Below are 21436 nucleotides of genomic sequence, written 5' to 3'. Positions count from 1 at the left end.
CTAATTACCTTCTTTGAGGGAGGCTGCGTGTTGCCAGGAGTCAATCTGTCTCATTTTCAAAAAATCCTCAAAACAATAAAAAAAATTGTTTAAAGGCATATTCTGTAGGTCTCTGAGGTTTTTAAAGACCTTATCTAAATCTCTTACCTTATCTATCTTTTGAACCTACGATGTATATTCTTGTGATAAATTGAATAGTACAAGGAATTTAAAATAAACTTATTTGACATCAACATATACTATTCTATACCAGTGAATTAGAAAAGCCTTGTGAGTAACACTTTAGGCCTTAAGTGGAAGAGTAGATTGGGGAATCCACCTTTGGTGCTGTCATCCTATATATTTCTATCTTCTCAGAGAAAAATCCCTGAGTCCAATCTCCTTCTCTCTCTGAATAAGACCAATAGTAACAGAACCAGTTCCCAAGAAAATAAACATCCATAACCCAAAACCTTACCCAACCACCTTTAAGGGAAACGGGAAGTCATTCCCTTGTTAAGGCTCCGTGCGGCTGGTTTGGGATGAATAACACCTATGTAGGGGGGCCAAATAAAAAAATGGGAAAATGGTTAAACAACCTAGAGATAGCATTTGTGGTCCAGTCTCTAAATATTGAGAAATTCAGGCTTAATAAAAGTCCTGTGTGGGACGGTCTGAAATGCTGGACCAATTGGAATCAGGAGCTTTCTTCCAAGCTGTCCTGGGGGCTGTTCTGTTCTGATGACAACAGCAACTGAAGCACTTGTGGCTGGAACATGAAGAATGCGGGACGTCAGCATCTCATGATGCTGGAGGATGAATCCGGTCAGGTCTGATCCAGCGTCAGTGTCTGGCACTTCTCCTCTGAAATTACATAATTTGTCACAAGCATTATACAGTTCTAACTCTATAAGTGCACGAGGTGTGCAGGATGCACACAACAATCAAAGCTGCGTCTGTAGTTTGAATTCTTGTATGGATAGACTGACTTAAGTTCACAGTCTTCCTTTCATCCAGCTCTGTCTCATTTGACCTCTTTCAAAGAGGAAGTATAATATTACCATGACCAAAGAACATACAATCATTATTTAGTTGAAATTAAAAAAAAATAAGATTGTCTAGTTCTTCATGTCCTTCTCTAGGCTCTGTGGTGCCCGGTGTATAGGCCAGGCCACTCCCTGTCTCCCAAGAAAATGTATCCCGATTTAGAGACAGGCCAGTTGCCCGGAGAAAAGAAACGGAATTAAGGTTACCCTTTTAAGTCTAGGAATTTTACCCTGTGAGTTTTGGGGACTTTGTCACCTGTAGGTCCTCTCTGGCTTTTTGTATCTGGTGTGACTGCCTCCTGTCCCCCGTGAAAGCAGCTCACATTTAGAGGGATTAGCGGGCTGCCAGAGCAGTGACACCTCAACTCAGCACACAAAGGCTTTCCAATGAGGGAGGCGTGCAGTTTGCATGGCTGTTGAGGAAAAATGTGTCCATTTCAATCCTAGGCTGTTTTTGAAAGTAACTTATCAGCCGGGGCCACACCCTGTGGAGACCAGGCTGGTTTAAAACTCATCCAGAGCCACCTGTCTTTTCCTCCATTGTGTTATGATTAAAGGTGTGTGCCGCCACCGCCCGGCCCGAATATTTCATCTCAATTCCAGTCAAAATCTACCAAAATCTCAAGTAATATTCAAGAGCTAACAAAAACATTCTAAGTCTTGGGTCAGTTGCACCAACTTAGGCTTCAGTAGGTGGAGCCCTGTCCACCATTGTTTTGAATTTAGTTATTGCTCATTTGCATAGGTGGATCCTTCCCAGAGAGAGCTGACAAACACCTTGCAGCTAAGAAGTTCTACATTTCAGCCACTAGCAACTCTATGGAGAAGAGTTTGGTACCTTCTTCCCTTCTTATTGTTGGTAACTTAGCCTGGCATCTCTCAGAGGTCTGCCTTTCTCCCTGAACAGCAAAAGCCAAAAATAAACCAAAAAGCATCCAGGAGCCTTTTGCCATTGGGACTTGCAGAGGAGCCATAGCAGGCTATATGTTAATATTTAGGTTATCTCTTAGGGAGGTATCTGTTTGGCCTAGGAAGACACCAAGAGACTGAAACTTACTCCAAAGCTGCAAGCACTATGCTGGGCAGAACTAAAGTAAACCATGCTAATCCTCATAAGCTACATCCATCCCAAGCATTTGCCAATCTGGTACTTCTCCAGCCACTTCCCTCCTCCAGCTCCCAGTCATCTGTCAACGGTCAACTCTCCCCCTTCAAAGGTCAGTCTTGGTTCCTTCCCCTCTCCAGGAGGTCCCGCCTTCCACTTCCTGTCCCTCTGTCCAGTTGATTGGCTAAACAGCATTTGATTGACAGTTGCTACATCCACTCTAGGCATTCCTCCACAAGTCAGTGACCTTTGAGGAAGTGTGTGTGAGTTTCACTCAGGAAGAGTGGCATCAGCTGCATCCTTCACAGCAGGAACTCTCCAGAGATGTGATGTGGGAAACTTTGAGGAACCTGGCCTCTGTGGGTAAGGACCATGCCATTTCCTTCACTTACCTAATGACCTGACAGTGGAAAGTTTCTTTGTTGGGGTTGTCCTTTGGTTGAGACAAGGTCTCACTAGGTAGCCCTGGCTGGACTAGAACTCGTGATGTGATTCGATCAAGCAGGCCTCGAACTTTCAAAGATCTGCCAGCCTCTCCCTCCACAATGCTGGGATTAAAGGCCCATGCCACCAAGCCTAGTGACAGTGATTTCTTGCTCACTATCACAATCTGAAACATTAGAATGTGAAAATTTGTTGGCATTGATGTAAACCAGGCATTAGGAGCCCCTTTCAGACAGAAAACTTATAAAGACGTTTGATATTTCTAAGAGTTTACCACGATTTTTCTGGTTTTATGCTTTAGGTACTGAATTGGGAGACTAGAGGGTTACATATTAGTGCAGGTTCCAGGAGAAAAATATAAGGTGAGTTTCCACACTAAGGAAGGCAGGATCTTACAACATATTACATGGACACCATTTTTTTAAGATGGCAACCAAAAAAAAAAAAAACCTCATAGAAGGTTTTCTTTAAGCTTTTTATCCAAAGTATTTAAATGACACAAATGTTGAACACATCACTTTTTATTGGAACTGGTGGTTGCTTTAGAGTTTTGTTACTGTGTAGAGACAGCATGACCAAGCCCACCCTTGTGTAGGAAAACATTTCATTAGGGCTTCCTTCCAGTTTCACAGGTGTGGTCCATCCTCATCGCAGTGGGAGCATGGCATCATGCAGGCAGACATGGTGCTGGAGGAGCCAAGAGTTCTGCATCCTAATCTGAAGGCATCCAGGAGGAGACTTTCCTCCAAGAGAACTCAAAGCCCCCTACACAGTGATACTCTCCCTCCAACAAGGCCACAGCTCCTGATAGGACCACTCCCTATGGCCAAGCATACAAACCCACGAATCTGTAAGGGCCAAACTTAATCAAACCACCACATGAGTGCACACCTGTAACACCAGCACTTTGAAGGCAGAGGCAGACACAGGACCATCATTGTAAATTAAAAGCAGGAAGAGCCATTATAAGTTCACAGCTAGCCTTGTCTATGTAGTGAATACGAGGCCAGTCAGACTTACACAATGAGACTATTCTCAAAAAAAATTTTTTTTAAACTTGAAAACAGAATTAAAATCACCCTGGCCCAGGACTTTGATCCCCAGCACTCAATTAGGCAGAGGCAGGTAATTCACTGTGAGTCCAAGACCAGCCTGCTCTACAAAGCAAGTCCAGGACAGCCAAGGCTACAGAGAGAGGCCTTGTCTCGAAAAACAAAGAAAGAAAGAAAGAAAGAAAGAAAGAAAGAAAGAAAGAAAGATTAAAGAAATGTAATGGATTCAAAGCCAGACTGGTCTCCGGAGCCAGCTTCTAGGACAGCAACAGTTGTTACACAGGGGAATAGTATGTAAAAAAAAAACCCACAAAGACAAAAAGAAGAACAGATAAACAAACAAACAAACAAAATCAAAATCCATATAAGCTGGGCTGGAGTGGCACTCTCCCTCAATCTCAGCACTTAGGAGGCAGAGGCAGGTGGATCTCTGTGAGTTCAAGACCAGCTTGGTATCCTGAGTAAGGAAAACCATGGCTAAACAGAGAAAACCTCACTGGGAAAAAAGAAAAGAAAAAAAAGGAAAACAGAATATATATTAATAATTAATAATATATTCTTTTTTACATAGGATATATTATGAGTCATGTTCAGTGAACGGCTGAAAGGACTGTTTAATATGAGGCCTTCGCTCCACTTCTGTGGCTTTCCAAGTTCCATCCATACAGAAAACCAATAATGTACATGAATAGAAAGCCACGCCTGCAAGCATGGTTTGAAGAGATATAGGAGATGAATGTGAAATCACCTGCAGGCCGCATTTGTGTCTGGTTTTTCTGTGCTTTATCATCTGACTCAATAGGAACTTTTGTTACTTAACTCTGTGCATAACTTATTTAATGTAGTGTATAAATGAACCAAAACTGTTAACTGTGTCTTTACTTTGTTCTACTTAAAGTAGTAGTTAATAAAAATGCAATATTCCTTTTCTGACTGAAAAAATATATAAAAATAAATAAATAAAAGAGCTGAATCAAAGGGACCTGCCTGCAATACAGGACCAAGGACAGAGACTGTCACGTGTAGAGAAATTCTCAGGAAGCACAGAGGATTTGCAGCAGGTGAAGAAGGCTGCCCACGTGAGGGAGCCAGCACAGATCCCACAGGTCTCTCTACTTGGAATTGCAGGAACCATCAGAGGACGTCACTGAAGAACCAGCCCAAGCTATCAGATTCCTATAATTTCGTGCTTCTTTATTCATTTATTGATATTTGGGTTATTTTCTTATTTCTTTATCCGAGACAGGGCTTCTCTGTGTAGCCTAGGCTGTCCTGGAGTCACTTCATAGACAAGGCTGACCTCAAACTCACAGCAATCTGCCTGCCTTGCCTCCTGAGTGCTGGGATTAAAGGCCTGCGCCACCATGCCCAGCGTACCTTCCTTGAATTTGGCCTTGAACATCCAGGGGGATCTGGTGCCGAGCCTATGGCCTCCCTGCACCAGGGACAAATGTAGTCATCCTCTGACAGGGAACAGGACCTGGACTGAGAGATGCTGCCTGGTCAGAGCCAGTGCCCCTCCATAGGCAGTCTGAACTGAAAAGATGATCTCAGCTTCCAGAGGAGCCTTGGGATTGTGTGGTGTCTAATGCTGTCCTGCCTGGGGTAAGACTGTATTCAACAAAGCAATGTTGTTTTGGTGTGGTTTTGTTTTGAGGCAGGGTTTCTCAGGTAGCCCTGGAATGGTTGAACTCACTCTGTAGACATTCTGGCCTTAAACTCACAGAGACCTGCCTGCCCCTGCCTCCTGAGTGCTGGGAACGAAGGCCTGAACCACCACCACCACCACCCGCAGCAGAGGAATGCTACCCATGACCTTCCCATCACTCAGTCCCCATGATCAGCCTCCCTGTCATGGAGGACCCTGACTCCACTGCCAGCATTCTTTCTTTCTTTCTTCTTTTAGTTTGTTTTGGTAATTGCAGTGGTGCCAGAGACTGGGTGTTTTGTTCTTTGAAATGGGTTCTCACTACGTAGCTTTAGCTGATCTCAAACTCAGAGATCTTCCTCTCTTGCCTCTTGTGCTGGGATTAAAAGCATGCATCATCATGCATGGCCCAGAAGAAGAGAATCTCATGCGGCTGCAAGCGCGGTTGATTTAGATAATTTTTACCGAAGACCAACCCATATTCTAATAGAGGTGTGTAGACATTTGCCTAAAGGGGAACCCCATCAAATACGCCCTCAGAACCCTGCATCTACTCCTTTTCCACCTTAGAAGAAAACATCAGAAAACCATCAGGGGCCTCCTGAGATTCCAAGAACAATTAAGTGTGAAGTATCAAATATCCCCCCACATAAAAATGTTATTGAGAGCCTGATGGTAGTAGCGCACACCCTCATTCCCAACGCTCAGTAGGCAGAGGCTGGTAGCTCTCTGTGAGGTCAAGACCAGCCTGGTCTTCAGAGTGAGTTCTTGGACAGCCAAAGCTACACGGAGAATCAGTCACAAAAAACAAGCAAGCAAACAAACAAAAAAATAAATATTCTGTTTGCTATTCCTGTGTCTATGCTAGCACATGTGCATGCGCCTTCATGTATGCATGTGTTTGGTGAACCACAGAGTTGGCCTGACAAGCTGCCTAGAGAGGCATGTGTCGTAAGGTTTTTCTGAGTATGGTCAGTCCCTCCAGAGACACAGTGTACCTTCCATTCCAACTTGCTCCCTCAGGCAGTGAAGTGCTCATGTCACCTTCTGTTTCCCTGTGAGTTCTTGGAAGTCAGTGAAGCGTGGATGCTTCACAGGACAAAGGGTCTTAGACATTTGTCCCGTGTGTCCTGTGCAGCTTGAAACCTCACTGTATTCTGACAACCACAACTGTGTGGATCCTGACAACTGCCACTGTAGTCCATTGTTGATAAAGGTGTACAAAGTGTAACTGTTCTCAGTAAGACTGTCACAGCCGCAGTTGTGCTGTGGCCCCTCCAACCTGCCCTGATTTATTCCTCTCAACTCTCTCAGGTGACCTTGTCACAGAAAGTTAGCACAGGTGCCTACAGGCAGCTCCTGAAGATGGACCTGAAATGTGGGGATGGAAGGAAAAAAGGAAGGAAGGTAGGAAGGGAGAAGGAAGGAAGGAAGACAGACAAAAAAGAAAAGGAGAAAAACGTTAAGGAAGAGAAACCGTGGGAATCATGTGCACACAAGTATAATAAGACAGGTGCACTCATTGGAGGTAAAAATGATGGGACACTCGGGGTCGAAGGAGAAACACTTCTCTCCTGATCTGAACACTTTGTTACTGGGGGAGGAGTTACAGCAGCCACCACCAGGTGATGGACTCCTGGAATTCATGATGAGCTCTCGCCTTCTTTCCTTCTGGGGATCTTCTTAGGATCCCAGACTTGGTCCCAGCTAGGAGGAACAAAGCAGGGAGAATGAGATGCAAGAGGACCAGAAAATCTCCTAATGATGCTCTTCAGCTTGGGAAGAAATTAAAGCAGTAGTAGATAAAAACCACAGGGTCACCAATAAAAGGAAAGTGATCAGTAAAAGGCAGACCTAACACTGGGAATAGAAGAAAATTTAGAGCCTAAATTCTGCAGTGTCTCTGTGAGGAGGTGGAGGGTTTCCTCCTCCCTGTGCTGGCTTTGCTCTGCCACCTCCAGCTCCAGTGTCCTCACTCCTCAACCCTATCCACCAGGTGCAGGTCCTGAGAGCATAGAGAGCCCCCTCCCGCCCTGATGCTGGCCTTCACTTCTTTCTGAGGTTGATGGGGAGTGCTTTTCCCCAAGACAGAATTAACTCCCTTTAAGCCACAGCACAGGTCTCCCAGCCAAGAGACCTGTAGTCAGCCTGAACATAAAGAAAGACACCAAAGAATCGTCTCGTTTCCTGTGAGTGAAAGGCTGGATCCTAATCACCTGGGCAAACAGTCAGAAGCTATAAACCCACTTCATTTAAGACTCTTAAGGATCTTAGGCAGGCTTGTGCTCAGCATGGACCAACTGCCCCCTTGGCATTGTGTCCACTTCCTTCTATTTATGGGCAACTTCTTCCTCCCTCTGAAGGGAGGGTCTGGGCAAAAGCTTGTGTCTCAGGGGGGAAGATTTACTGTGGAAGATAGTTATTCAGAAAGATGTCAGGAACAAGCTACTAAGACTCAACAAAATAAGCCTGACATGGTGGAGCACAGTTTAAATGCCAGCACATGGCAGGCAGAGGCAAGAGGCTCTCCCTCTGTAAGTTCAAGGGCAGCCTGGTCTACACAGCCAGTTCCAGGACAGCCAGGGCTGTCACACTGAGCAACCCTGTTTTCAAACTCAGGGTCTCAGGCCTTTGGAAAGATATTATCAGGCAGTTGAGTGGCCCAGATCCAGAAATTCCCTGAAGCTCAGGCTTTGTTTGTTGTGTTTCCTCAGGGTGCTGGAAAGCCAGTGTGGACACCTGAAAGACTGGCTCAGTCTCTGAAAGAAGGACACTGAGATTGCAGGAGGCCCAGAGGAGCCCTGCCCAGCACATGTCTTTCTCCTCAGGTGTGCAGCCAGCTAGAAGCACTGGCAGGTCCTGCAGCCACCATGGGACCCTATGGCTCAGGAGACAGCGCTCCCCTTAGTAAGTGTCATCTGTGGACCCTGGGATTGAAGCCAGAGACCAAAACCATCTCTAGGGCCCACTTTACTTTTGGTGGTGCCTGGGATCGAACCCTAGACTTCTTCAAAGCCAGACAGCACTATACGTCTGACCACTGATCTCCATCCCTACACTTTGCGTTTCCTTTTGAAGAACTTATGTTGTTGTAAGACACGAAGTACAGATGGCTGTGAGCTACCATGTTGTGTCCCCAGTCAAACCCTGGTGCTTTGAAAAGTCAGCCAGTGCCCTTAGCTGCCAGGCCATCGCTCCAGCCCCCACAGCTGTTCTTAATTCTCCCAAGGGCACTGCTCCCCAGCACCGGACCGTTTGTGTGTGCTTGCTTGGTGGTGGGCTCAGCATTGTGTGAGGAGGCAACTGACTGGCATTCTCTTGGCAGAGGAGGCAGTGGCTGTGCTCCAGCACCACGATGCCGTCACTGGCACTTCAAAACAGAATGTTGCAGATGACTACGCCCGGCAGCTGGCAGCAGGATGGGGACCCTGTGAGGTGTGAGGGGCAAGGGTAGAAATGCCCACGTGTGTGTGTGTGTGTGTATGTGTGTGTGTGTGTGTGTGTGTGTGTGTGTGTGTGTAGGGGACAAAACACTCATATGGGCTTTGAGGGGAAGCCAAGAGTGAGGAGGGGTCTATTCTTGGAAAAAGGGGACTGGTTATAGGTAGGGGGCAGGGTCTATTATGGGCTCACCCAGACTGCCAGGGCTGCAGACCTTGGTGCAGGTCTTTTGGTGATCCTTACCAGGTTCTGGTGAGCAACGCCCTGGCACGGCTGAGCAATTACAAACAGAACTTCTCATTCTGCCGCGAGCTCAACATCAGCATCTGTCCAGTCAGCCAGCAGTCAGGTCACGTGAGTTGGGGCTGGGAGCAGAAGGGACAGGACCCCAGACTGTGAAGTCTGCAGTGAAGGGGATGGAGTGGTTGCCTCCTGTATTTTTGGAGGGCATTGTGGGTGCAGGAGGCTGGTATAGGGAGTTGATTCCTGGAGGCAAGGCTTGCCCTGGAAGGCCAGGCTGTGTGGGCAGCTGCACTGCTAAGGGCTGGGGTGGCAGCTGTGCTGTGACTAGGGCTTCTGATGTAGTTCCAGGTGACTGTTTACAACCCCCTGGGGCGGAAGGTGTCTCAGATGGTTCGGCTGCCAGTCACCAGAGGCGAGTTCATCGTGAAGGACCCTGAAGGCCACACAGTGCCCAGCAATGTGAGCTGCACATGCAATGGTCCCTTCCCAGTCCATTTTCCCCAGGCCGTCTGGATGCGCCCATGTGTTTCTTCCTTGTCTGTTTGTCTCCCAGCTCTGTTCTGAATCGCAGCCTCCTGGGGAACATCTCTCTCCCAGTAGAGCCAACTTGGAATCGTCCCCTGGGATTTCTTTCCCTCCCTCCCTCTGTCCCTTCCTTCTTTTCCTTTCCTTCCTTCCTTCCTTCCTTTCTCTCCCTCTCTTCCTTCCTTCTTCCTTCCCTTTATTTTTTCCTTTCTTACTTCCATTCCTTTTTTCTTCCCTCTGTCCTTCCTTCCTTCCTTCCTTCCTCTCTCCCTCTCTTCCTTCATTCCCTAGTTCTTTCCTTCCTCCCTCTGTCCCTCGCTCCTTCCCTCCTGACCCTCTCCTGTTTCTTCCCTCAGACAGGCTCTCACTGTGTAACCCCGATAGCCTCCCATTTGTGATCTTCCTGCCTTAATCCCCTGCTTGTTAAGATCGCAGGTTTGGGTCACCTCACTGTTCCGCATCAGATTTTCTGGTTATGGACGGACCCTTCTCCCCAGGAGGTCTCCTCTTCTGACCTCTCATCCACCTCTTTCTCTGTTTGCTGACTCCTCGCTTCCGTGTGTAGCTGCACCTTCCTCCTCTCTCTCCTCTCTTCTCTTCTCCTCCTCTTTCCTCCTATTTCCTCTCCCTTCATGGAGGTACAGGTTGTGCTGACAAATGCTCTTCCGTCTCTCCCCATCACAGCCAGGTTTTCTCCCATCTATTGCTTGCCCTCTGAGGGTGGTGTTGTCACCCATGCTGGTTTCTTTGTGTCTTCTTGACCCTGATGAGCATCCTGTCCTCTCTCACTCAAGGTGGTGCTGATTCCCAACTCTTACAGTAAGATGTACGAGTGGGAGCTACTGTTCTCGGCCTCGGTGCCTGCTCTTGGCTTCAGCATCTACTCTGTGACCAAAATGACAGGCCCTAAGTCCCAGACGCACAGCCTCACAGCCAGGCTCAGGAAACCCAAGTCCCAGGTCTTATCCATTGAAAACGAGGTGAGATTGTACCTGCTCTCCTCTCCTTGCCTCTGTGCCAATGACAGTGTTGTAGAAGTATTGGAATCTGAGTCAGGAGGTTCTGGATCCTTGGTTTCCCCTCATCTCTCCCGAGTATGTGTTCTCTAGTGAGGAGGGTGACCTGTGAGGCTCAATTTCCTTTCTAAGCAGTCGTGTAAATCCTGTCACCATGAGATTGATGTAGGTGCGTGTCCTTCTGCTCCTGCTAATATCCAGGGTCATCCCCAGATGTGGCTGTCAGCTTCCTGTCGGGAACAGAGGAATCTTGAGATCAGAGCTGCCAGGTCTTTCATGGCCAGCTAGAGTCTTAGGGCGAGGCTCATGCACTGGGGAAGGAAGGTTTCTGTTCTCACTAGGGGAGGTGGAAATAAGTTTTCTATGGGGTGTTATAGGCTTTGTGTGTGTGTGTGTGTGTGTGTGTGTGTGTGTGTGTGTGTTTTGGGTTTTCGAAATAGGGTTTTTCTGTGCAGCCTTAGCTGTTCTGGACTTGTTTTCCAGTCCAGGTTGCCTTCAAACTCACTGTAATCTTCCGCCTCTGCTTCCCTAGTGGTGGGAATAAAGGCATGTGTCACCATGTGTGCCCAGTTTGTTTCTTTAAATGACACTGGTGGGATTAGAGAGCAGTGAAAAACATAAAAAATGATAAATAAATAAATAAATGAATAATAATGCTTTGGTAGAAAACCATTGACACCTTGTCAGCTCAGCCTCTGCCCTCACATGCATGAACAAGAATGTACACACACAATCATATACACATGCAAACATGCCAGAATGTCATATGACGATATTTTTATAAAGATAATTAATGTCCATGCAAGTATCACTATGATATATTTATTGTTACTATTCAATTTTTTTTATCTTCCTGTTTATTTGAGACCGGCTTTCTCTATGTAGCCTTGACTCTTCTGCTATTCCTGCTGGCCCCCAAATCACTGAGATCAGCCTGCCTCTACCTCGCAAGTGCTGGGTTAAACTTCTCTTCAGATTCTTAAGAAATAACAATATTTTCTCTATTTGTTTGGGCCAGGATCTCAGAGCAGAGGCTGTCCGTGAACTCGGCAAGTTCAGAATGACATAAAATCCAGCTCTTCCTGCCTCTGGCTCTTGTGTGCTGGGTTATAGGCATGTCCCACTGTGCCAGATCTGTATTGAGCTCAGCCTCAGTCCCAGAGCTTCCCACATGCCGAGCACCACCTCTGCGGCGATGCTGTGGTCACTGTTGGGGCATGAAAATGACTCTGTGGAACTAAAGCCCTGTGGGTCCTGGTGATTGGCTGATGGGTCAGGTGACACATTGGTCAAACCCTGGAGCAGAGGAGGAGTGAGATCCATGCAGGGTGCCGTAGTTGGCCTGTGCTGCTGTGGCGTGAGCAGCCAGGGTAGGAGAGTAAGGGGGTCCGCAAAGGGCTGAGTTAGTCCCCGAGGCCTCGCTGTGCAGAGAGTGGCCAGATGGGGCTAGAGTTGACTGAAGCAGCTGTGACAGGAGTGTTTGCTTACTGGGTCTCATGCAGCAGAGAGATGAGGGAGCTGAGGCCAAGGAAGGCTGAGGAGACGCTGGTTTACATCTGTGCTCCCTTTCCCCATGCAGTACATACGGGCCACGTTTGACTCTAGCACAGGGTTACTAAAGAAGATTGAAAACATGGAACAGAACCTCTCGCTCCCTGTGAGCCAAGGCTTCTTTTGGTGAGGAAGGGCTCCTATGTCGGGGAAGGGTCCACAGGGCTTGGGGCGGTTGGCATGGATCTGAGGTCCCCTCCCTGATGCGCATTTTCTCTGGTTCCAGGTACAATGCAAGCACTGGAAATGAAGAGAGTAATCAAGCCTCTGGTGCCTACATATTTCGACCCAACCAGCTTGAGCCATTGCCTGTAAGCCGTTGGGCTCAGATCCATGTCCTGAAGGTCTGTGTTCTAGCAACCATGCCTGGGCTTTGGGCGTGGAGAGCAAATGTGGAGTTGGGGAGCAGGATGTGCCACATGTAAGGCTTGTTTAGAGACTATTACACTCGGTGTGTGTGTGTGTGTGTGTGTGTGTGTGTGTGTACGCACGCACATGAGTGGAGGTTACAGGACAGTTTGTAGGAATCTACCACACGGGTCCCTAGGATAGAATGTGGGTCACCAGCCTAGGCAGGAAGTGCCTTTACCCCCTGAACCAGGTCTCTGGTCCACGACAGAGTTTTCCTGTGTAGCTCAGCCTGGTTTCACAACTCTTGATCTTGCCTCAGCCTCTGGAGTGCTAGGGCTACAAGAGTGCATCACCGTGCCTGGCTTTACTCTTCCTTTGCATATGGAGTAAGACCCCAGGCTCCAGCTGCTGATGCATGAAAGTCTCTACCATAAATGTCTCTCTCAACATGTTCAAATCCATTCCTAGCTTTGGAATATGAGGAGAATGGGATGGCAAGTGCACTAGGTCAGAGTTCACCGAGGTCTTGGAAGTGGGTTTGTTTCTTGGCCTGTAGTTGAGATCCCTTGTATATGCAGAAAGGCCTGAGTTCTGGGTCCACACCAGCACAAGAGAGCAGCTAGGACAGGAGCACTTGGGTAGCTGAGGGAAGAGCAGCCCAGGCTCAAGACCTAGGCTTTGTAAGGTCTCTGTCTCTTTGTCTCTAAAATACACACACACACACACACACACACACACACACACACACACACACACACACATGTAATCACCTGTGTAACTTGTGGTGAAGGTCCCCAGATATGTATATGTAGATTAAAACATACCAGGCTGGGTGGGCCACTGTACAAATGAAGCTGTGACAATTTTATTGAGCGAAATCACAGATTTTATAACTTTATCAGAAACCGAATTTAATGGCAAATGCCAGGATCAATACAGTTGAAGTTGTCAGGATACAATGAAGATTTCCAGGGAGCGCAGGATGGAAGGGACTTTGTGTCCAGGGAGCCATGGAGTCCAACCTGAGAAACCTAAGGTGCATGCCTCCCTAGGCAGCCAGGCCATGCCAGCTCCATGGTTCCTTCCTATTCCCTTTTATATTTTTCAATTTCAGGATGTGCAAGTCAATCCTTACAGTAGATGGGGAATAGGACATTAACCTCAAGATTATAATGCTTCCCAGTATCAGTAGGAAAAATCTCCCCAATGACATTCCTATGGACCATAGTTTAGAAGTCCAATTAGAGACAGAAAAATATGTCCAAAATTCTTTGCCAGGTTTTGTGCATCAGTGGAAGAGGGTAACTTGTTGAACTCTGAATGTTGAATGGTTCCTATTTCACTACAGAAGACGAGAGCATCAATACCTAAATTATCATGTGAACGACTCTGATTGGGGTCAACATGATTAGCAGTGGAGGCTCTCAGGATTTCTGAGTCATTGACAACTACAGGAACGTTATTCCCTCCCCCACTATTCCCTCCCCAGTTAGCAAAGTCAACAGGTTGCTCAGGTCTATGAGCCAATGTCTCAGCAGCAATGGCTGCATTGACTGAGCAGAGAACACGGCAAAGAAGAGCGATTTGGCAGCCACACCTGCCCTGAGGTTTCTGTGTCTCTCCCTCAGGGTCTAGGTTGTCACTTGGGTCATTGCTGGTAGGCAGGCTCCCTTCTTCATGCTGGACACCCGTGTTGCACTGTTCTCTTCCTTCAGCTGTAGCCTCTGGAGATGCTCTGCAATCTCAGTGTCCTTCTTTCAGAGACTGAGCCAGTCTTTCAGGTGTCCACACTGGCTTTCCAGCACCCTGAGGAAAACAGTACAAACACAGCCTTTGATGAATGACTGCCAATAGGTGAGGCACTGTTTGGCTTTTGAGGGCTGTAGCCAGAGTTAACCCGTGAGGATATGCAGGCGGGTGAGGTGTGTGTAATCATCCATATTTCTAACCTTCTTTAAAAAAAAAAGAGAACCTTAGGCCTGTCATGTAGCATTAGTGTTTTCATGTTCCAGGTGTTTAACAGTAATCATTTATGCCTCCACATCAAGTGTCAGGCAATTGGCCACATGTCAAAGATGGGAAATAAAATCTTGATAGGACTCATCAGGCCCAGGTCTAATTTTAGAAAGTCCATTTCCCCATAATCTGGTAACCTATATGATGCCTGTAAATGCAAATGCATTGATTGGTCCATAATCCTCAGGAGGATGTGTGATCTGTCACTGAGCATTATTATACGCACATTCTCCTCTTAACAGTTAAATAGTTAGGGAAGCATTATTTTGGCTTTTAGTTTTTTGAAACAGGGTTTCTCTGTGTTGTTTAACAGTCCTGCCCATCCTGAAACTCACTTTATAGACCAGGCTGGCCTTGAATCATAGAAGCTACCTGCCTCTTCCTCCTGAGTCCTGGAAATAAAGGTGTGCGACAGCACAGCCAGGTTTACAATAACATTTTTATGTGGTGGATATTTGATACTTCACACTTAATTTCTCTTGGAATCTCAGGAGGTCCCTGATGGTTTTCTGATGATTCCTTCTAAGGTGGAAAAGGAGTAGATGCAGGGTTCTGAGCGCATATTTGATGGGGTTCCCCTTTAGGCAAATGTCTACACACCTCCATTAGAATATGGGTTGGTCTTCAGTAAAAGTTATCTAAATCAACCGTGCTTGCAGCCAGATGAGACTGTTTTCTTCTGGGCCATGCATGATGATGCATGCTTGTAATTCTAGCACAAGAGGCAAGGGAGGAAGATCTCTGAGTTTGAGGTGACCTAAGCTATGTAGTGAGAACCCATCTCAAAGAACAAAACACCCAGACTCTAGCACCACCACAACTATCAAAACAAACTAAAAGAAGAAAGAAAGAAAGATAGATGGATAGAAAGAAAGGAAGAAAGAAAGAAAGAAGGAAGGAAGGAAAGAAAAGTCTTTTTTTTTCTTTAAACAGAGAGTCTGACTGGGCATCAGGGGAAGTTGACGGCCTCTCTTTTCCAACATTTCTTCTGTCTTGTTCTTGTCCCTCTAACCTCTCTAATGTGCACCCCACTCCTGGTCTAAGATCGACACCCAGGCTCAAGCCACAGCATCTGAATTTGAGCCAAAGAGAGGGAAACGGTCAAGGCCAGTGTTCATGCTGTCTTGATCCTTTTCCATGGGGCAGATTGTGGCCACACAGTTCCTGATAGCCACAAAGAAGGCTACATGTGTGAACCTAGAATCCCATCTAGATTCTAGGATCCTAGAATCTAAGGAGGGAAGGCAGGGCAATGGTGCGTAGCGAGGGTGTATGGACACAGTCAAGGGCTATGTGGACCCAGGAGTTTAGGGTCAGTTTTCAGTTTTGAGTACCTACAGGGTTTCAGGTTAGCCTGAGGTACTTGGGTGCTTATCTGAAAATAAAATAAAATAAAATAAATTTACTTTATTATGGCACTGGCCAGGCTCTGTTCTCCAGAAGCAGGGTAAGGGGTAGAGGTGGGATTTTCAGGTTGGAGAGAGGAGCTGGTGAGATGGCTCAGTGGGTAAAGGTGCTTTCCATGATGCCTGACCACCTTGTTCAGTCCCTTGAATGCAAATGGTGGGCAGGAGAACCAATTCTAACAAGTTGTCCATTGATGTCCCTGTGTGTCCTACACTCAAAACAAAAGAAAACAGGAAGTCTTGAGAACATCACACTGAGTCAGTCTGCGAAGGGTGGTAGTGGAATCTCCCTTCTTGGAATTCATAACCATATGGGCCCCCCCTTGCCCGAGACAGGGTTTCTCTGTCAAGCCTTGGCTGTTCTGCACTCCTTTTGAACACCAGGCTGGCCTCAAACTCACATCCATCCTCCATCTTCTGCCTCCCTGAGTGTTGGAATTAAAAGGGGTGAGCCCCCACTGCCAGCTGCCATGTGGCATTTTCGACATTGCTGACACAAGCCATCCTGTGTGCCTACAGACAGCCTTGGTGCAAGAGGTGCATCAGAGTTTTTCAGCCTGGTGTTACCAAGTGGTTCGCCTGTACCCAGGGCAGCGTCATTTGGAACTGGAGTGGACAGTGGGACCAGTCCCAGCGCAGTAAGTGGCATAAAGCTTTCCGGAGTAGGGAGCAGCACAGAGTGGGGTTCAGGAGGGACTCACAAGGTGCCTTTTCCACTGAGTACAGAGATGGTTGGGGGAAGGAACTCATCAGCCGCTTTCACACCCCGATGAAAACGGAGGGACAGTTCTACACGGACAGCAACGGCCGCGAAATCCTGAAGAGGAGGTGGGAAGGGGCATCCTAGGGAGTTTGTGGTGTGTGGATTTCAGTGCCATGGGACTTGATGATGAGGCTGAAGAAGAAGCAGGACCCCAAATGTGATGACACTGCACCTCTTTCCAGGCGTGACTATCGACCCACTTGGAGATTAAATCAGACTGAACCGGTGGCTGGAAATTACTATCCTGTCAACACTCGAATTTACATGACGGTACTTGCCCTGCCTCTGCATCAGACTAGGAAGCATCTCCCAGATACCTGGGGCAGGGTGGGCTCCCAGGAGGGCCCCACAATCTCAATCACCCCTTCATCTAGGATGGGCACATGCAGCTGACTGTGCTGACGGACCGCTCCCAGGGGGGCAGCAGTCTCCAGGATGGCTCATTGGAGCTCATGGTGAGAGGGGAGCCCCTCCAAGCTGGGTTTCTCCCATTGGGCCCACCCAGAACTGGCCATGCATGAAGGCTCTTGTTGGTACCTGTTTTCTGTGTGTGGCCTTGGTCCCACCCTCTTCCCTTTCTCTCCCTTTCTTACACTGGGATAAAGGCCTGCTTCAATGTCCCTGGATTCTTAGTAATATTTCTAGGTTCCACTTTCCCCCTCTTGTTGGCTCAGTTTATTAACAATTAAACTTTATTATACAACCCAACTAGCATATACAAGAAGGAAAAAAAGGTTAAATGGACAGGAGATTAAAACCTCCTGGAATCCGTTCAGCAGGACGGGTCCTTAGGTGTCTCAGTCCCACGAGCTGGTCCGGTCCTTTCCTCTCTCTCCGCGCCTTCTTCTTCTCTCCTTCTATCTCTTGTTTTTCTCTCCCCCACCTTCCCAGTCATATGTAAAGGGTGGTCCCTTCTCCCTTTGAGGGTCAATTAGGAAAACAATAGCCACGGTGGGGTTCCTAGGTAGGCTTCCTGAATTCCAAGCCCAGGAAGGCTCCAAACAGTCTCTCACAAGGTATTCATGGTGTGCCCCAAGGGTAAAGCCCGCCAAGACTGCTTCCACCTGGGACAAAGCTTAATCTATCCCACACCTCACCCTTCTCTCTAAAAAATTAAGAACTATATACACATATATACATATATACATATATACATATATACATACTCATCAGGAATCAAGAACATAACAAAGTCCTTTTATACTTGTTAACCTAAGGGAAAGTATACCACTATCCTACCAAAGAGAGTTTTTTTCTTTCATGAGAAATTGTAATTATTAATCTACTAAAGCTTTTAGTAACACTGTGGCTATCTAGTCTTTAATCCCATCAGAGACCCAAGAAGGAAAATCTATCTAATAAAGGAAGTGCTGGCAGGCAACTTCCAAGTTGCAGAGTACAGAGAGAGCAGACTGCCTGGATAGTCACCGAATTCTCTCCTTCATTGGGGCAATCAGTCTTCAGCCTTTCGGCCCAAAACATCCAACGAACTGCTTTTTGAAGCAGAAAATCCGACGGTCTGGTCCATCTATTTTCTTTAAAGCTGGACAGTCATCTTTCCAGCATCATTGTTGATCGTTGTAGACAGTCAGCCTGTCATCAGCCGTAGAGATAAGAGCAGTAGCAGAGCAGTTTTTCTGTCTAGTGACCATTCTGTCACCAGCGTCTCTTGAAGCCCCCATCTTCAATGATGCAAATGGAGAGGCGGCCAGGAGCGGATGTCTCTCTCTGTCAGGAAAGCCCTCATCATTAAATGCCATATTCTGTGGATCTCTGAAGAGTTTGAAGAGCAAATCTATCTATTCTTACAGTTATCAATCTATTCCTTTGAAGACATAGACAAGCTATTAAACAAACCTGCTCTATAACAAAGTGAGTATCTAATAGGATTTCTACGTAACTAAATACCAACTTTTATCCCCGATGATTCCAAACAGTTTTTTATAAGACATTAGTGGTACAAATAATACATCAAATAAACATTGAACAAAAAGAACGTAAATTTCTAACATACAATATACAATATTTTGCCAACATATAACATACAATACATAAGGCAAAAATGAATGGAATATACAATTTAACTTCATATCAATGTGAAGCAAAAGTTGAAGTCTTAAATTTCCGTCAATCAGAAGTCTTAAATTTCCATCAATCTACAATACCAATGTAGAATTTTTTAAGTTAGTAGATTCAATAATCTACCTTTTATTCTACAATCCTGTATCCTCCCTTCCTTCCCCCCTTTTTCTTAATATTAAAAGGGATAGAAAGTAAGAGAGAAAGAAAGATAGAAGAAAGAAATCCCCAAATGAACTTTTATTAATTGTAAATAACCCCGTTAGGCAAAGATGAGCATTGGTAACCCACCAAAAACACACATCCCACCTACTGGGAATGGGGGCGTCGTGTTCTCAAAATTACTTGATGCTGTTTAAGAGAAAAATATTTTTCGGGTACCCAAGAAAAATAATATATTGGCCAAGCGCTGGAAAAGCTAGCTGTTTTTTGTCCAGTCCTTTTGGGATCGATCCTTTCGGCTAGCTGATTTATTGTTAATATGCATGCAATTTCTGGAAGAAGTAGTAGTGCCAGAGGCAGAAGTTCAATCTTCATAATTGTCCTGTTTTTTGCTCTGAAAGTAAGCAGACTTTATAAATCATTAGTACAGGTATGTTAGTACATATATAATTTTCAAGGGAACATCATTTGAGGCATCTTGCTCGAGGTGCCAGAGGCATGCTTTTGGGGTTAAATCACCCATGCTGCCTGCTGTTTTCAGCATTGTCCTGCTTTTTGCAAATACAGGGCTCTACCTGCATATACACCAATAGGACAGAAGAGGGCATTAGTTCTCCAAGCTGTAAGGAACAATGTCAAGCTGTTAAGAACCAGGTAGCTCTTAAGATTCACTTGTTATATGGTCAGATCTAATCTTTATAAGTTTAGTTGGTAGCCATATATTTTCACTCCCTGTGGAAACATACGCATACCCACGACCCCATCTCAAAACTACTGCAGGTTTCCATTTCATACTTTCCAAGTCCTTGAAGAATATTGGTTGCCCCAATAGCATGAGACTCTTAATCTCAGGGTCGTGGGTTCGAGCCCCACGTTGGGCGCCAGATGTTGGCTCAGTTTATTAACAATTAAACTTTATTATACAACCCAACTAGCATATACAAGAAGGAAAAAAAGGTTAAAGGGACAGAAGATTAAAACCTCCTGGAATCCGTTCGGCAGGACGGGTCCTTAGGTGTCTCAGTCCCACGAGCTGGTCCGGTCCTTTCCTCTCTCTCCGCGCCTTCTTCTTCTCTCCTTCTATCTCTTGTTTTTCTCTCCCCCACCTTCCCAGTCATATGTAAAGGGCGGTCCCTTCTCCCTTCGAGGGTCAATTAGGAAAACAATAGCCACGGTGGGGTTCCTAGGTAGGCCCTCTTATCCAGTCCCTAATAAGGACTCGAGCTATCCAGTTAGGATCCTCTTGGTAGGCATTTCCCTTCCTTAGTCTTGGGCTGTTGTCCATTGGGCCTGACTTCTCTTGGGGTCCCTGGCAGCCCCTCACCTCAGTCGTCATTGTTGACCTCATCTTTAGTGTGTGTTGGAATTCCTGCAAGTGTGTGCCCAATTTCTGAACTGGGATCACTTGCTAGTTCCTCACTCTTTGCTGGCCGCTCCTCACAGGTGCAACCGACGGCTGCTGGCAGATGATGCACGAGGTGTGGATGAGGCCCTGATAGAAGCAGGGAGTGGAAAGAGGGTGCGAGGGCATCACCTTGTGCTTTTGAGTTCTGTCAGAGATGCGGCTGCAAGGCACCGACTGCTGGCTGAGAAGGAGGTCCTGGCCCCTCAGTTGGTGCTGGCTCAGGGTGGTAGCAGTGCATATGACTCCCAGGCAGCACCAAAAATGCAGGTGAGAGACAGCAAGGCTGGCAGAAAGGGAGACCTTGGATGACGCCCCCTAAGCCCCTCTTTCTGGAGTGAGGTCCTCCTCAGTGTCAGCATTTCCCCTTCAGGATGAGCGCTGCCCTGTGGTCAGCAGCTGGCTTCAGTACTGTGTCCCTGCTCAGTGTCCTTTCCCACTCAGGACCAAGCCTCATTTCCTGCAGGTCAGCGCTGACTGCCAGTCAGCCTCGGACCACTGCCCTGCACTCATCCCCTTCTTTCTGCAGTTCTCAGGACTTCTCCAGGACCTACCTCCCCAGGTGCATCTCCTTACACTGGCCCGGTGGGGCCCCAAGATGCTGCTGCTGCGCTTGGAGCACCAGTTCGCTGTGGGAGAAGATTCTGGTCAGAACTTGAGCTCCCCTGTAACCTTGAACTTGCAGGTGAGGAGGGTTGAGCTGAGATGACAGGCTGGAGCCAGGCAAAGGCTGGGCTTGCTGGCTCAGCTGGAACCTTCCACTCCCCGCAGAACCTGTTCCGGGCCTTCACCATCACCCACCTGCAGGAGACCACACTGGCAGCTAACCAGCCCCTGCCCACGGCTTCCAGGCTCAAGTGGAGGACAGAAACTGGTGAGGACCTGGCAGGCGTCCTGCCGGGGGCTGGATGCTCAGGGGCAGTGGGAGGAATTTCCTTAGAAGCCACTGCAGAGCTGGAGTACAGGGTCTTAGGAGTGAGCAGTGGGTCCAGCAAAGCAGCGGTGCACCTGCAGTTTGGGGCATGGGCTTTTGTCTCAAGGGTGAGTGGGTGGTGTAGGTGACCTTTGGGGATCAGAGAACAATGGCCAGAGCTGGAGAGGGTTTGGGGAACCTTGGGTGACGTTCAGGCACAGGGAAGTTGTTTAAAAGTCTGAGTGTGGAGGCTAGAGGGATGGCTCAGGGGTTAAGAGCTCTTTTAAAGGTCCT

At 47.1% G+C, this 21436-nt stretch overlaps 1 long non-coding RNA gene and 1 pseudogene across 2 annotated transcripts; both read left to right on the top strand.

The window, feature by feature from the left end:
• The first annotated feature begins 1427 nt into the window (after positions 1 to 1427).
• LOC311583194 lies at positions 1428 to 5505 on the top strand. Its single transcript, XR_014774402.1, has 3 exons — positions 1428 to 2242; positions 2355 to 2493; positions 5353 to 5505. It is a non-coding gene; the product is annotated as an uncharacterized lncRNA (long non-coding RNA).
• A 441-nt stretch (positions 5506 to 5946) lies between these two features.
• On the top strand, positions 5947 to 21324 carry LOC311583116 (lysosomal alpha-mannosidase-like; annotated as a pseudogene). Its single transcript, XR_014783556.1, has 15 exons — positions 5947 to 5981; positions 8060 to 8181; positions 8600 to 8709; positions 8962 to 9069; positions 9301 to 9417; positions 10278 to 10463; positions 12079 to 12176; positions 12277 to 12394; positions 16343 to 16461; positions 16550 to 16651; positions 16769 to 16856; positions 16961 to 17041; positions 20271 to 20499; positions 20759 to 20914; positions 21001 to 21324. The product of XR_014783556.1 is annotated as a lysosomal alpha-mannosidase-like (transcript).
• Positions 21325 to 21436: the final 112 nt, after the last annotated feature.

This window comes from Acomys minous (assembly GCF_964271855.1).
Source record: "Acomys minous genome assembly, chromosome: 14".
Classification (NCBI taxonomy): domain Eukaryota; kingdom Metazoa; phylum Chordata; class Mammalia; order Rodentia; family Muridae; genus Acomys; species Acomys minous.
The sequence above is the reverse complement of the archived record's forward strand: the minus strand, read 5'-3'. Positions and strand labels throughout refer to the sequence as shown.